At 39.3% G+C, this 13,100-nt stretch overlaps 2 pseudogenes; one reads left to right on the top strand and one right to left on the bottom strand.

Annotated features, from left to right (window-relative positions):
- Positions 1-236: 236 nt before the first annotated feature.
- On the bottom strand, positions 237-870 carry LOC102871831 (annotated as a pseudogene).
- Positions 871-11,150: 10,280 nt separating this feature from the next.
- The window catches only part of LOC102869253, a 9,304-nt pseudogene continuing 7,354 nt past the window's right edge, over positions 11,151-13,100 (top strand).

Here is a 13,100-nt window from a genome sequence, read left to right as displayed (position 1 = left end):
CTACTCCAGACAGCTAAAAGCTTGAGCCGCTATTCACCACTATCACACAAAGACTATAACCTCTGAGGTTCTAAGTCTCCCAAGCTGAGCCTGTTTCTGCTGTCACTGAGGGAGGAGCTTCTTGGAGACCTCTCCTGGACCCTTCCATTTCCTGTGCTGGAAACGTTGGCCCTGCAGGTGCACGTGCGCTTAAGGGTGCAGCTTCTGTGCTGTGCTTTCCACAAGCCTTCTCCCTTTTAAGAGTACTTGCACTTCTTCATGGCTTCTGCCTTGACAGCCAGGCTCTTGGCACAGGTGGTCAAGACCACAATGAGGACGCGCACCACAAACACCACCAGGGGCCAAAGGAAGCAATGTAGGAGGACAATCTCATCATGGGTGTGATGCAGGAGCACATCGTCTAGTCTTTGATATTAATTAAAACAGCACATAAATGGTTGGGAACCGATCTCTTCTTTCCAGTACTGCTGCCAAGCAATGAAGCTTTCCAAGTTCTTCTGGTTTTCTCTTTCACAGGGAGGAATATAGGAACACTTGGGGTTGGTCAGGAGCTGGTGCTCGTCGCTGTGCAGCAGTGCCCTGGAGTTGGACTCGGAGTTGTTCACTTACACCTGGACACAGGGGTACTGCGAGGTGCCCCTGCAGTCGGCGCCACAGGTGAAGGTGCACTCAAACACCTCGCCGATCTGCTGCACCGACAGCACCTTGCAGTTGGCCGCCGTGGCTTGCAAATCCTGCAGCATGGGACTGAGCCAACAGAAGCCAAAGATGAAGAGCGACATGACACCGGAGCTGATGAAGAAACAAGCTGAGCCAAATGCTCCTGTCCTCAGCTTCTGTGTACTCGTAAGCCACCCGGAGCTTCGCCATCGCCCCTCACTCCCTGCGGCTGGTGCGCGCCCCCGCCGACTCAGTATATTCTTTCCATCTTCCTGGATCATTTAATATTCTGCCTAAAGCATCATTGATTATAGCAACTCGAGGTTTGAATTTGTTCTTCAGTTCCTTGAGCTTAAGAAATGGAATTCCAAAATCTCTGTAGATGTTCACTGAAATTAATTAAAAAAAAAATGAAAAAAATGTTGAGTGAGTTCTGCCCTTTTGATTTTCTGACTCCAACTCCTTGCACATTTCATTGTAATATTTTACTTCTATGAGGAGAAATGTGGGGTCAGGATTGGTGGAACATCTATCATCTGTGTGACGCAGATGGCACAAAATTGCTTGCTGAAACTGAGTCAGCTCAAAGGCACCTAGTGAGGACAACAACAACAACAACAACACAGATTAACTCCATTTCAATGGCATTGCATTTTTATTGGTTTCATAGTCATTTCATCTTGTGACATCATCATCTCTTTGAATTTTGTCTCTGTCTTTCTCAGTAAGGGTCTATGACAGCTGTCATCCAGAAATGGAATTAGAAAGAAGAAAATATTCTTCAAAAATGAGCTATCCAACAAGCATTTTGGTGATATGGTCTCTGTTTTAAGACTTTAACAGTAAGTTATAAGTTAAGTGGAAGCAAGGCCAGATGTAAATATATTAGGTTTTTAGGGATACCTAATTGATCGTGCTAATGAGAAACCTATACTTGGACCAGGAGGCAGTTGTCAGAACAGAGCAAGGAAACACTGCATGGTTCAAAATTGGGAAGGGTGTATGCCAGGGATGTGTCCTGTCTCCATACCTTTTCAACCTGTATGCAGAACAGATCATCCGGGAGGCTGGGCTCTATGAGGAGAAATGTGGGGTCAAGATTGGTGGAAGATCTATCAACAATCTGCGTTATGCAGATGACACAACCCTGCTTGCTGAAATTGAGGAGGACCTGAAATGCTTGCTGCAGAGGATAAAGGACTTCAGCCTTCAATGTGGATTGAGGCTCAATGTCAAGAAGACAAAGATTCTCACCAGTGGGCCAATTGGCAGCATCGGGATGGATGGTGAAGAGACTGAGATTGCTCACAGCTTCAGTTTGCTTGGCTCCACAGTCAACACTCTCGGCACCAGTAGCCATGAAATTAAAAGACCTATTGCGATGGAAAAGTCTGCTGTTAGGGACCTCTCCAAAGTACCAAAGAGCAATGGTGTCTCTCTGGAGACTAAGGTGCTTTGATACAGGCCATGGTCTTCACAATCACTTGTTATATATCAGAGAGTTGGACAATGACTAAGGAGGATAGAAGGAGAATTGATACCTTTGAACTGTGGTGCTGGAGAAGAGTGTTGAGGGTACCATGGACTGCTAGGAAAACAAGCAGATTCATTCTGGAAAGGGTTAAACCGGGCGGCTCCTTGGAGGTAAGGATTCTGAGACTTTGTCTAACATACTTTGGACATGTTGTAAGGAGGTACTGGTGCTTGGTGAGGGACATCATGCTTGATAGGTTGGAGGGACAGCACAGGAGGGGAAGGCCCTCTATGAAGTGAATTGATTCAGTGACTGGGGTAATCAGGATGGGTATATCAAAAACAGTATGATTGGCACAGGACAGAGCAGAGTTTAGGGCTGTTGTACATAGGGTCGCTATGAGTCGCAAATGACTGGACAGCACATAACAACAAGAAGAACAATTAACTATGCTAGATCAAAAAGGCAGCATTCCCAAGTCCAAGGATAACTCTCAGAAGGAGCGGAAGAGAAGGGTCCATGGAAATGATACAGTGAGGAAATGGAAAGAGTGCAGTTACACTGTGAATACTGTAATTAATACCACAAAATATGTATGAATGCAAAATCATTTTGCTGTGAAAACTTTTACTCAATCATAGTAAAAAAAAATTCACTGTCAGCAAGTCAAGACAATTCACAGTGATTGTATGCGACTGAGTAGAATTGCCTCATAGAAGTCTCAGTGGCACAGTGGATTAAACACTGGGATGTTAATGAAAAGCCAGCTTTAACCACTTGGCTAAAAATGAGGAAATCTACTTTCTTAGTAAAACTTCAAAACCTAAGGGACAGTTTCAACTTTGTCCTATAGAGTCATAATCAACTCTTTGGCAGTAGGCTTGATCTGATGGGTTTAATCTTCATAGAAACAGACTGCCACATCATTTTCCCATGGAGTAGCTTCTGAGTTCAAACGATAGCCTTTTGGTTAGCAGCTCAATGTTTAGTCATTGTGTTACTATTACATTGGAGCCCTATGTGACAGCTCCACTATGTTTATATGGGAATTATGAGTTGCAACCAATTTGATGGCAAAGAACAACAATTTGGACTGAAAAGATTGAAGCTCACTGTACAAGCAGAAACTATGCAGCAGTGAGTGACGAGTATCAGAGAAGAAGAAAAAAAAAAGCAACATGTATTTTTTTTTTTAACTATAATAAATGTGATCGCAATCTAGGGATCAGGCAAGTCTTACAGTAAGATATACACTATTACTGGGGTCCTTGTTTAAAAAAATGTAACAGTGTTAAGTGAAGTTTTTCCTATGACATTTTTATTATAGTTTCAACTATTTCTGTATCTCCACCATCTCTCTAAACACATTTTGTTCTATTCTACTTCCAACCACAATTCTTCAGCTGAAAACGGATTCCAGCAGATACTCTATGAATTTGTGGCAAATCACTACGAAGCTGTGTTATGTCACTTCTGTAATAATTAATTGACCCTGCTTTAAAAACTTTTATATATATCTTTAAACAAATATTTGGATTTGAGTGAATTTTTACTTTTGGTTGGTCTAATCAAAGTAGTAATTCTAAGCTTTTAAATGTATTAGATGAAATTAAAATGTAAATTGTGACCTTAGGTACTCTAGGGAGATTTTTATTGTATGTGTCCTCTCTTTGACAATGAAAGTGTCACTTAACAGGAGTTACAGAAGACATACCTGCCTTTGCATCCAATTTGTTTTGATATCTTGATTTGAGTGAATATATGAAGAAAATTGAGTCTCAGACATGCAGCTGAGAAAGGGAGGCATATTTTGATAACTATTTCAAATCACTGTGAATAATTTTAAATCTCTATACAGTTTTTTTAAAGGTTATCTGAAAAGTAAAATTTGAAACACTGTGAAAAACTATTTCCTTCTTTTCCAACACTGAATCCATAGGTCTGCCTTATACTGTGGATATATCTTTTCCTCATGTTTGAGTTTTTTAATAATGCACAAGTTATTTGGAAACTATTGTTCACTTGAGTTATGTAGATCTTCCAGATATTGACATATTTCATTGTTTCTGTTTTGTGCTATTAAATACAACTCATAACAATTCTTTGAACGGATCTGAACTCTGTCCTATCCACCTCATCTCTGTCATACTTGAGCTCATTACTGGAAATGCAAAAAAATTTTTAAAAATAAATAAAAATTACATTGATTAATTGTACCATCAATATTACCCAAAAAGCTTTCAACATGCAGAAACTGTCAAATCCACAACAGTGCATACATGTTTTCCAAAATTCTAAATTTTCTCATGAAAGATCAAATGTTATCATGGCAAAATAGTCAGTTGTCTCTGTTATGTGACAGGCTCATTTCATTAATTTTTCTTTTCCCACTTCATTTTTCAGAACATGTGTGCTAAAGATCTTAGGTTTTTTCTCTTTTAAATAAAAATTACGCTGTAATAAAAGAAAACAACAAAAAAGCCCCAAACTGATTTAGTTTTGTTTGACAGATTTCATAGATGCTTTTAATATTCATTGTACCTGGCATACAAAAGTGCTTTATACATATTTCTACTTTATCAGACAGAATATTAAAGTAATATGTACTGAAGTGTTACAATTTAATAAATTTGACAATTTTTACTACTTCATCAAGGGCATTTTAAAATAAAATTTGGTCTTGTTTTTAAAATATGGAAGGGAAGAATACAATGACTATTAATTAGTACTGTTTAGTATTACTACCTAGTCTATACGTGTTCTAAAATTCCAGATATTTTATTCATTATTATTTTGCAACAACAACCAAAAAAAGTCAATACTATGGAGGGGGAAGAAGGGAGCTGTTGTTATGCTGCAAATGCCTGATGTCCTCTTCAGTTTCAGCAAACAAGGTTGTGTCGTCTGCATAACGAAGGTTGTTAAGTCTTCATACAATCTTGATGCCACATTCTCACCTAAACTTAATGACATCTCAAGAATAGATTTCACACATTAAACACTAATGATTAAACAAAAACACAAACACAGGTAAGTTGTGGATGGCATTGAGGATATCAAGCATGAAGAAAGAAAAATCCATTAAAAAAAAAAAGAAAAAACCGACCTAAATAGATGTTAAAAAGAATTCTGAAATTTACCCTAGACCATATAGAAGCTAAAGCATAAGAAATAATAAGGGTTCAACAAAAGATTTCAGAGAGAGAATTCAAGAAAGCAAATTATTATAATGAAATACACAAGAATTGGGGTTAGAAAACCAAAAGAGAAGACTGTAATGGATCCTTAAGCTGAGAAAAACATTCAAGTCTAAAATTATAATATCAAAGAATACTATAGGTAAAAATATCAAAAGATGGAAAGGATACAGAGTCACTGCACCAAAAAGAAATGGCTGGAAGATGTAAAGGACACAGACAAAATTTTCCAAAACGAATTCATTGGTAAACAGCCATTTCAGGAGGTTACATAAGATTAAGAACCAATAGTACAGAAGGAAAGAAACCTAGGCTGCACTGAAATTATTGGCAAAATGTCAGACTTCAGGAATTGATAGAATAATTGAAATGTTTCAGCCAACAGATGCAGCCTTGGATGTGCTCCTCTGTCTAAGCCAAAAAATATGAAAGATACCTATGTGGCCAACTAACTAAAAAAGATCAATATTTGTGCCTATTAAAAAAAAAATTAAAAGGTGACCCAAAAGAATGTAGAAATAACTGAGCAATATCATACACAAGAAAAATTTTGATGAAGATTATAATAAAACCACTGGAGTGGTACATCAACTGGGAATTGACAAGTAATTCAACATGATTAAGAAGAAGCCATAATATGAGAGGTATCATTGCTTATGTCAAATGTATCTTGGGTCTCCAACAAAGTAAGAAAGAAACCCACAGATTGGGAAAAAAAATTGGCAATGACATCTGATAAAAGAAATATTTAACATTTACAGAATACTCAGAATACTCCAGCACCTCAACAAGAAAGAAGGAAACAGCTCAATCACAAAATGAACATAGGATATGAACAGACACATCACCAAAGACATTCAGATGGCAAACAAGCACATGAAGAAATGTTCAAAATCCCCAGCTATCAGAGAGATGCAAATCAAAACAACTATGTGTTATCATCTCACCTCAAGAATAATAGCAAAGTTCAACAGGACAGCAAATAAAAAATGCTAGCAAGGTTGTGGGGAAAAATTCACCCCTGGTGGGAATGTAAAATGGTATAACCACCATGGAAGGTGGTCTGGCGTATTCTCAATAAGTTGGAAACAAAAATAATATTTGATCCAGCAAATCCACTACTGGAATCAACAAAGAAACTAAAGAAACAAGAGCCAGGACTCAAACAGGTGTACACCTATCTATGTTTATGGCTGTGTTATTCACAACAGAAAAGAGATAGTAGCAACCCAAGTGCACATCAACAAAAAGAAAAAGTATGGTACATTCACAAAATTGAATACTATGCAGCACTGAACAACAATGAACTCATAAAACACTACAAAATCTGGGGGAGCATGGAGGACATTATGCTGAGTGAAATATATCACTCACAAAAGGGAAAATATACCACTGGTATAAAATAGGACAGAAATGGGGGGTGTTGGGGAGAAAATGAGGAAAGTGCATAGAAAAGGAACACTGTATTAGAACAGATGATTCAAGAGTACAAAAACTGTTGTTTCTTGATCTGGGCACTGACTACATGAGTGCGTTTAATTTTTAAAAATTACTGAATTGTGCATTTATGGTTTATATCTATCTTTATCTATTTCTTCAATAAATTTTTTGCAGTAAAAAATTCTACAAATGACATCTTATGCTGTTTTAGAAATATGTTACATCTTATTTGTACATATTCTAGATATATATCCAAACTTAATTCATGTACATATAGTGTATACCTGAGGGCAATGATAATTCAGTGACCGAATGGTCACCCTCCACAAGGGAACCTGGAGATTTGGGTTTGGTAGATGGCCAATGTATGTCATGGAAGTCAGTCACCACTTGTTTCTTAGGCTTACATGTACATTGAAAATGTCAAAGATTTCAGAAGAAGTAGAAAGATCTAGGGATCTGATTCTTAATGAAATACTACAGAGTACAGGGCACTCTTTTGCAGCTAATCCTGATGATGACACAGGACCATCACCATTTTATGCCATTTTTAATGTGTTTGCCATGAGTCAGCTGAATAAATGGTAAATAAAATGTAACACTACTTTGTTTGTTGTTTAATGCCGTCAAGTCGTAGACAACTCATAGCGACCCTATGAACGAACAGCCTGAGCACTGTTCGTACAGAGTTTCCGGAGGCAAGCCATTTTGGAAGTGGATGCCGCTCCTGCTTCCAGGCTTGATTTAGTCGGGAAGCTCCAGCCAACACTGTCCACCATGGGTGCCCATTACCACGATTGGCACATCACTGTCACAGGCTTCAGCATCACAGCAACCACATTTTTACCTTGTGCTAAATACTATGGTAGGCCTTGTAGATAGATGAACAAAAAAGACAAGTCTCTCTTTTCACGCAATTTACCGTGTAGTTTATTTGGTCTGAGAAAAAAAAATGGTACCAACAATTCTGTTCAAGGCGGAACCATAATTTATCCGTGGAAGATTCTATGACCCAATTTTTGGTTGTTGTTTATCTTTTTCAACTATTTCCTTTCATAGGAAGTCTCTTTATCCAGATAAAACTTTTATGAATAAAAATTTTCTCCTAAGTCTCTAAAGGTTAAGAATGTCAAATTAACTAGTTGCTAAGATATTTAAATTTGACCACCAAGCCATATTTAAGCTCTGTGAAAGGATAACATTTTATGGAGACTACATTTCTTCTGAGATTGTTTGTTAACAAAGACAAGTGATTTGCAAAAATGCAGGCTCTACATTTTCTTACTTTAAGACTTACATGAGACATTATCCGTTCTCCATATTTCTTTTGGAAGGACACAAAAGGGACATCATTATCTACTCCCCTATCTTTAAATGTGAGAAGCATGTGTCTAATTAAATCTATTGCTTCGTCTTCATTGTTCTGTATGAATAATTAACCTTTCTAACTGCTGACATCAGGAAGGTTTTGAATCCCTATTTAATTTCAAGGGAAAAAGAAATGAGGAATAGGACTAATGCATCTTTAAAGTATTCTTTCTAATCACTTTGGAAGATAGTTAAAAATAAAATATGAGCATTAAAATCTAAAATGTTGATGCTAAAAAGTATTCTGTTTGTTCTTTGGTGATAATGATTTCATTATTAATGTGGGCTTTCTAAAATAATAATGGTCTCTAATGCAATCATTTAGAACAGTATGGTCACCAAACTACTTTCATTAGTCACATGGGGACACTGACAGAGACTGAGACACTATAACTGAGTCACTATAAATCAATTTATATGATCTTTGCAATTGAAATTGCTGGGTGCCAGCTGTGATAATTTCTGTTAATTATCACTCTTTTAAATCTCATTCTTTCTGTAAGTAAGAGATGCACTTTAGGACTTTTTTTATAGTTTAAATTGTTCTGATCATCCTCCTACAGATCTCCTACAAGGTTTCTGGCCTGCTAAGTTGATTTATAATTTAACCTTGAAACAAGGAGAAGCATTAGTCGACTGCTGTTTTAATAAATGGCTTGTCAGCTATTTTACAACTATGGTTATTTCGTTGACTACAGAAATTTTTAGATAACGAGTCTTTGAATTCTTAATTCTTTTAAAGCTTTGTTTGGACATTCCTGACCACATCTGTCATTTTTGCAAATAAATATTTGACTCATAGAAAATTCATCTTTACCCTATCTACATACTTTGATTTTTATCAGATCAACTTGTCAGTTTAAGAAATTGTAAATGTCATGAAATTAGTTTACATTAAACCTTTAAATGATGTGTCTGTGGGAAAAAATTAAAGATGTGTCTTAAAAAATAGCAGTAAGTCTGCATTCAATTCTACTTATTATGATGAAAACAAGTAAAATACGACATTCCTCTTCCCCATCTGATGTATTTCTTTTCATAAAATTTTGTGTCTACAACAATTTGTATTTAAAATAAAAAACCTAGGTGTTACAAACCTTGTCCTGGCCAATAGAAATATCATCAACTTGCATTTATTAATAAATTAATGGATCTGGTCACAGCCTAGGGGAGCTTTGGTGGCATAACCCATAGGAAGCTGGGCTGCAACCAAGGAAGTGACCCTTCTCTGTGGTTCTGAACAATCAGACTCCTCAGGAGAAAGAGTAACAATCTCTTCCTGTGGGATGTGCCACCTGGAGGGTTGGCCATGAGTTAGCTTCAACTTAGTGGCAATGAGTTTTGGGTTTTTGAGCCATACACTGTCAGTGTTACCGTTGTCATGGAACAGAGCTGATTCTGACTCATGGTGAACCCATATGTGTCAGAGTAGAACAGAGAAGGAGATCAGTAGGCTTTTCATCCCCAGTCCTGTTGAGTGAACCTGAACTTCTAAATTTTTGGTTAGTAGCCAAACATTTGAAAAGTTTCTACCAGCAAGCTGCATAGAAGCAAGTCACCAGAGAGATCGACGGAGCGCACAGAGACCAACTTGGTGCAAAGTGGACAGTAAGAATTTGAGTGAGAACTTTTATTAAAATAATTTGTTTGGAAGCTACAGGAGCTGCAGGCCGCCAGCCAAGTCGCTGTGGGACCCACCCGCCAGGAGCAAGCAAGTCAGCAGGAAATTGACTGTTTTCTTAAGCCACACCAACCAGCCAGAAACAAGTGGGTTGGTAGGAATTTGACTGAGTTTGCTCAGGTCCCTCCAACTGGCCAAGAACAAGCGGGTCAGTAGGTATTTGAGTTTTCTTAAGCCCCATTGCACCGAGGGACCCATTGGGGCAGGGGTAACTGGGCAAGGGAACCTCGGTGAGGGCCACTGGGTGAGGGAACCTCGGTAAGGGCCACTGGTTGGGGGCCGGACAGCTGTAATGAGTAGTGACCCCACTCGTGAACACACCTGGACAGATGATACCTGAGTGATGTCCCTGCAAGTTTCTGCCCACCCCTGTGGTCATGTCACCCCTTGCGCCTGCCTCACCCCCCCATTCAGTTCCACACCCATGCTTACACATCCAATCAATCAACTTCCCTTTAACATGTTGCACAAATGACGATAATACGTTGAAGAAAAAAAGAAAGTATTTCTAAGCACAGTTGTCAATTTAAAACTGTGCAGAAATGTATTAATACAGAACACCTTGATTTGACTTACCTACAAGAGGCTGCTCTCACAGACCCTGAACTGAACTTTCCCTTGAGTCAGAAGTTCAGAGAGAAACACAGGTAGGGTAGTTGCCCCATCGATTTTTAGAACATTGTCTTCTGATCAAGAACCTATCAAGGTCACAAAAGAAACAAGCTATCCTACATCCTACGTAAGTGCAAAGCAGGATGTCATCCTCAAAAGGTGACACAGTATCAATGGATTTCCTGAGCCAGAAAATCTAATGGAACTTTCTGACAGAGAATTTAAAAGAACAATGACTGAATATTTTCAATGGGGGAAACACAAACTTGAAGAATTACAGGATACTGCAAACAAAAACTAAGAGGAGGTTAAAAAAACAATCCAGAAAAGAGCAGATAAAACAAAGGAGGCATTAATGGCACTGGAAAAACAAGAAACCAGAATCCAAAATATGAGGTCCAATGTTTCAGATGCTGTCAACACGATGGAGGGACACATGAACAGAGTTAAAGAGATGGAACACAGAAATAGTCAAACAGAAGATAGAATTGTCACCACTGATCTGCTAGAGCAAAAAGCAGAATCATAAAGAAAGGAAAAAGAAGAAAACCCAAGAACAATGCGGGACACCATCAAGAGAAATAACGTGCGTACCATCAGAATCCCAAAAAAGAAGCAAGTAGCTCTTGAGTCACCCCCGCGCAGCTGGCGGCTCTCGTGCGGCCTGCTCTTAGACCCTGCCCTCGCCTCTTTGGTACTTGGAACACTTTTCATCAAGATGCCTGAGGAAGTGCACCATGGAGAGGAGGAGGTGACCTTTGCCTTTTCAGGCAGAGATTGCCCAACTTAAGTCTCTTATCATCAATACCTTCTATTCCAACAAGGAAATTTTCCTTAGAGAGTTGATCTCTAATGCTTCTGATGCATTGGACAAGATTCGCTATGAGAGCCTGACAGACCCTTCCAAGCTGGACAGTGGGAAAGAGCTGAAAATTGACATCATCCCTAACCCCCAGGAACATACTTTGACTCTTGTGGACACAGGCATTGGGATGACCAAGGCTGATCTCATAAATAACTTGGGAAATTGCCAAGTCTGGTACCAAAGCCTTTATGGAGGCTCTGCAGGCTGGTGCAGACATCTCCATGATTGGTCAGTTTGGTGTTGGCTTTTATTCTGCCTATCTGGTGGCAGAGAAAGTGGTAGTGATCACAAAACACAATGATGATGAGCAGTATGCCTGGGAGTCTTCAGCTGGGGGTTCCTTCACAGTTCGTGCTGACCATGGTGAGCCCATTGGTCGGGGTACTAAAGTCATTTTGCACCTTAAAGAAGACCAGACAGAATACTTAGAAGAGAGACGAGTCAAAGAAGTAGTGAAGAAGCACTCATAGTTCATAGGCTACCCCATCACCCTCTGTCTGGAGAAAGAACGAGAGAAGGAAATCAGTGATGATGAGGCAGAAGAAGAGAAAGGTGAGAAAGAGGAAGAGAAGGATGACGAAGAGAAGCCCAAGATAGAAGATGTGGGTTCAGATGAGGAGGATGACACTGGTAAAGACAAGAAAAAGAAAACAAAAAAAATTAAGGAGAAGTACATTGATAGGGAAGAATTGAACAAGACTACACCCATTTGGACCAGAAATACTGATGACATCACACAGGAGGAATATGGAGAGTTCTACAAGAGTCTCACTAATGACTGGGAAGACCACTTGACAGTCAAGCACTTCTCAGTAGAGGGCCAGCTGAAATTCAGGGCATTGCTCTTTATCCCTCGCCGGGCTCCCTTTGATCTCTTTGAGAACAAGAAAAAGAAGAATAACATTAAACTTTATGTTCGTCGTGTGTTCATCATGGACAGTTGTGATGAGTTGATACCAGAGTATCCGAACTTCATCTGTGGTGTGGTTGACTCAGAGGATCTGCCCCTCAACATTTCTCATGAAATGCTGCAACAGAGCAACATCTTGAAGGTCATCCGCAAAAACATTGTCAAGAAGTGCCTTGAGCTCTTCTCTGAGTTGGCAGAAGACAAGGAGAACTATAAGAAATTCTATGAGGCATTCTCTAAAAACCTGAAGCTTGGGATACATGAAGATTCTACTAACCAGCGTCGCCTTTCTGAGCTACTTCGCTATCACACTTCCCAGTCTGGAGATGAGATGACCTCTCTCTCAGAATATGTGTCCCGCATGAAGGAGACCCAGAAGTCCATTTATTACATCACTGGTGAGAGCAAAGAGCAGGTGGCCAACTCCGCTTTTGTGGAACGAGTGCGCAAGCAGGGCTTTGAGGTTGTGTATATGACTGAACTTATCGACGAGTACTGTGTGCAACAGCTCAAGGAATTTGATGGGAAAAGCCTGGTTTCTGTCACCAAAGAGGGCCTAGAACTACCTGAGGATGAAGAGGAGAAAAAGAAAATGGAGGAGAGCAAGGCCAAGTTTGAGAATCTCTGTAAGCTCATAAAGGAAATTTTGGATAAGAAGGTTGAGGTGACAATTTCCAATAGGCTTGTCTCTTCACCCTGCTGCATCGTGACTAGCACATATGGCTGGACAGCCAATATGGAGCGGATCATGAAAGCACAGGCACTTCGGGACAACTCGACAATAGGCTACATGATGGCTAAACAGCACTTGGAGATTAACCCCGATCATCCAATTGTTGAAACACTGAGACAGAAAGCCGAGGCAGACAAGAATGATAAAGCTGTTAAGGACC

The sequence above is a fragment of the Elephantulus edwardii genome, unplaced genomic scaffold (genome assembly GCF_000299155.1).
Source record: "Elephantulus edwardii isolate Elephantulus edwardi_28Jun2011 unplaced genomic scaffold, EleEdw1.0 scaffold00018, whole genome shotgun sequence".
Taxonomy (NCBI): Eukaryota; Metazoa; Chordata; class Mammalia; order Macroscelidea; family Macroscelididae; genus Elephantulus; species Elephantulus edwardii.
This window is presented reverse-complemented; position numbering and strand designations above follow the sequence as displayed.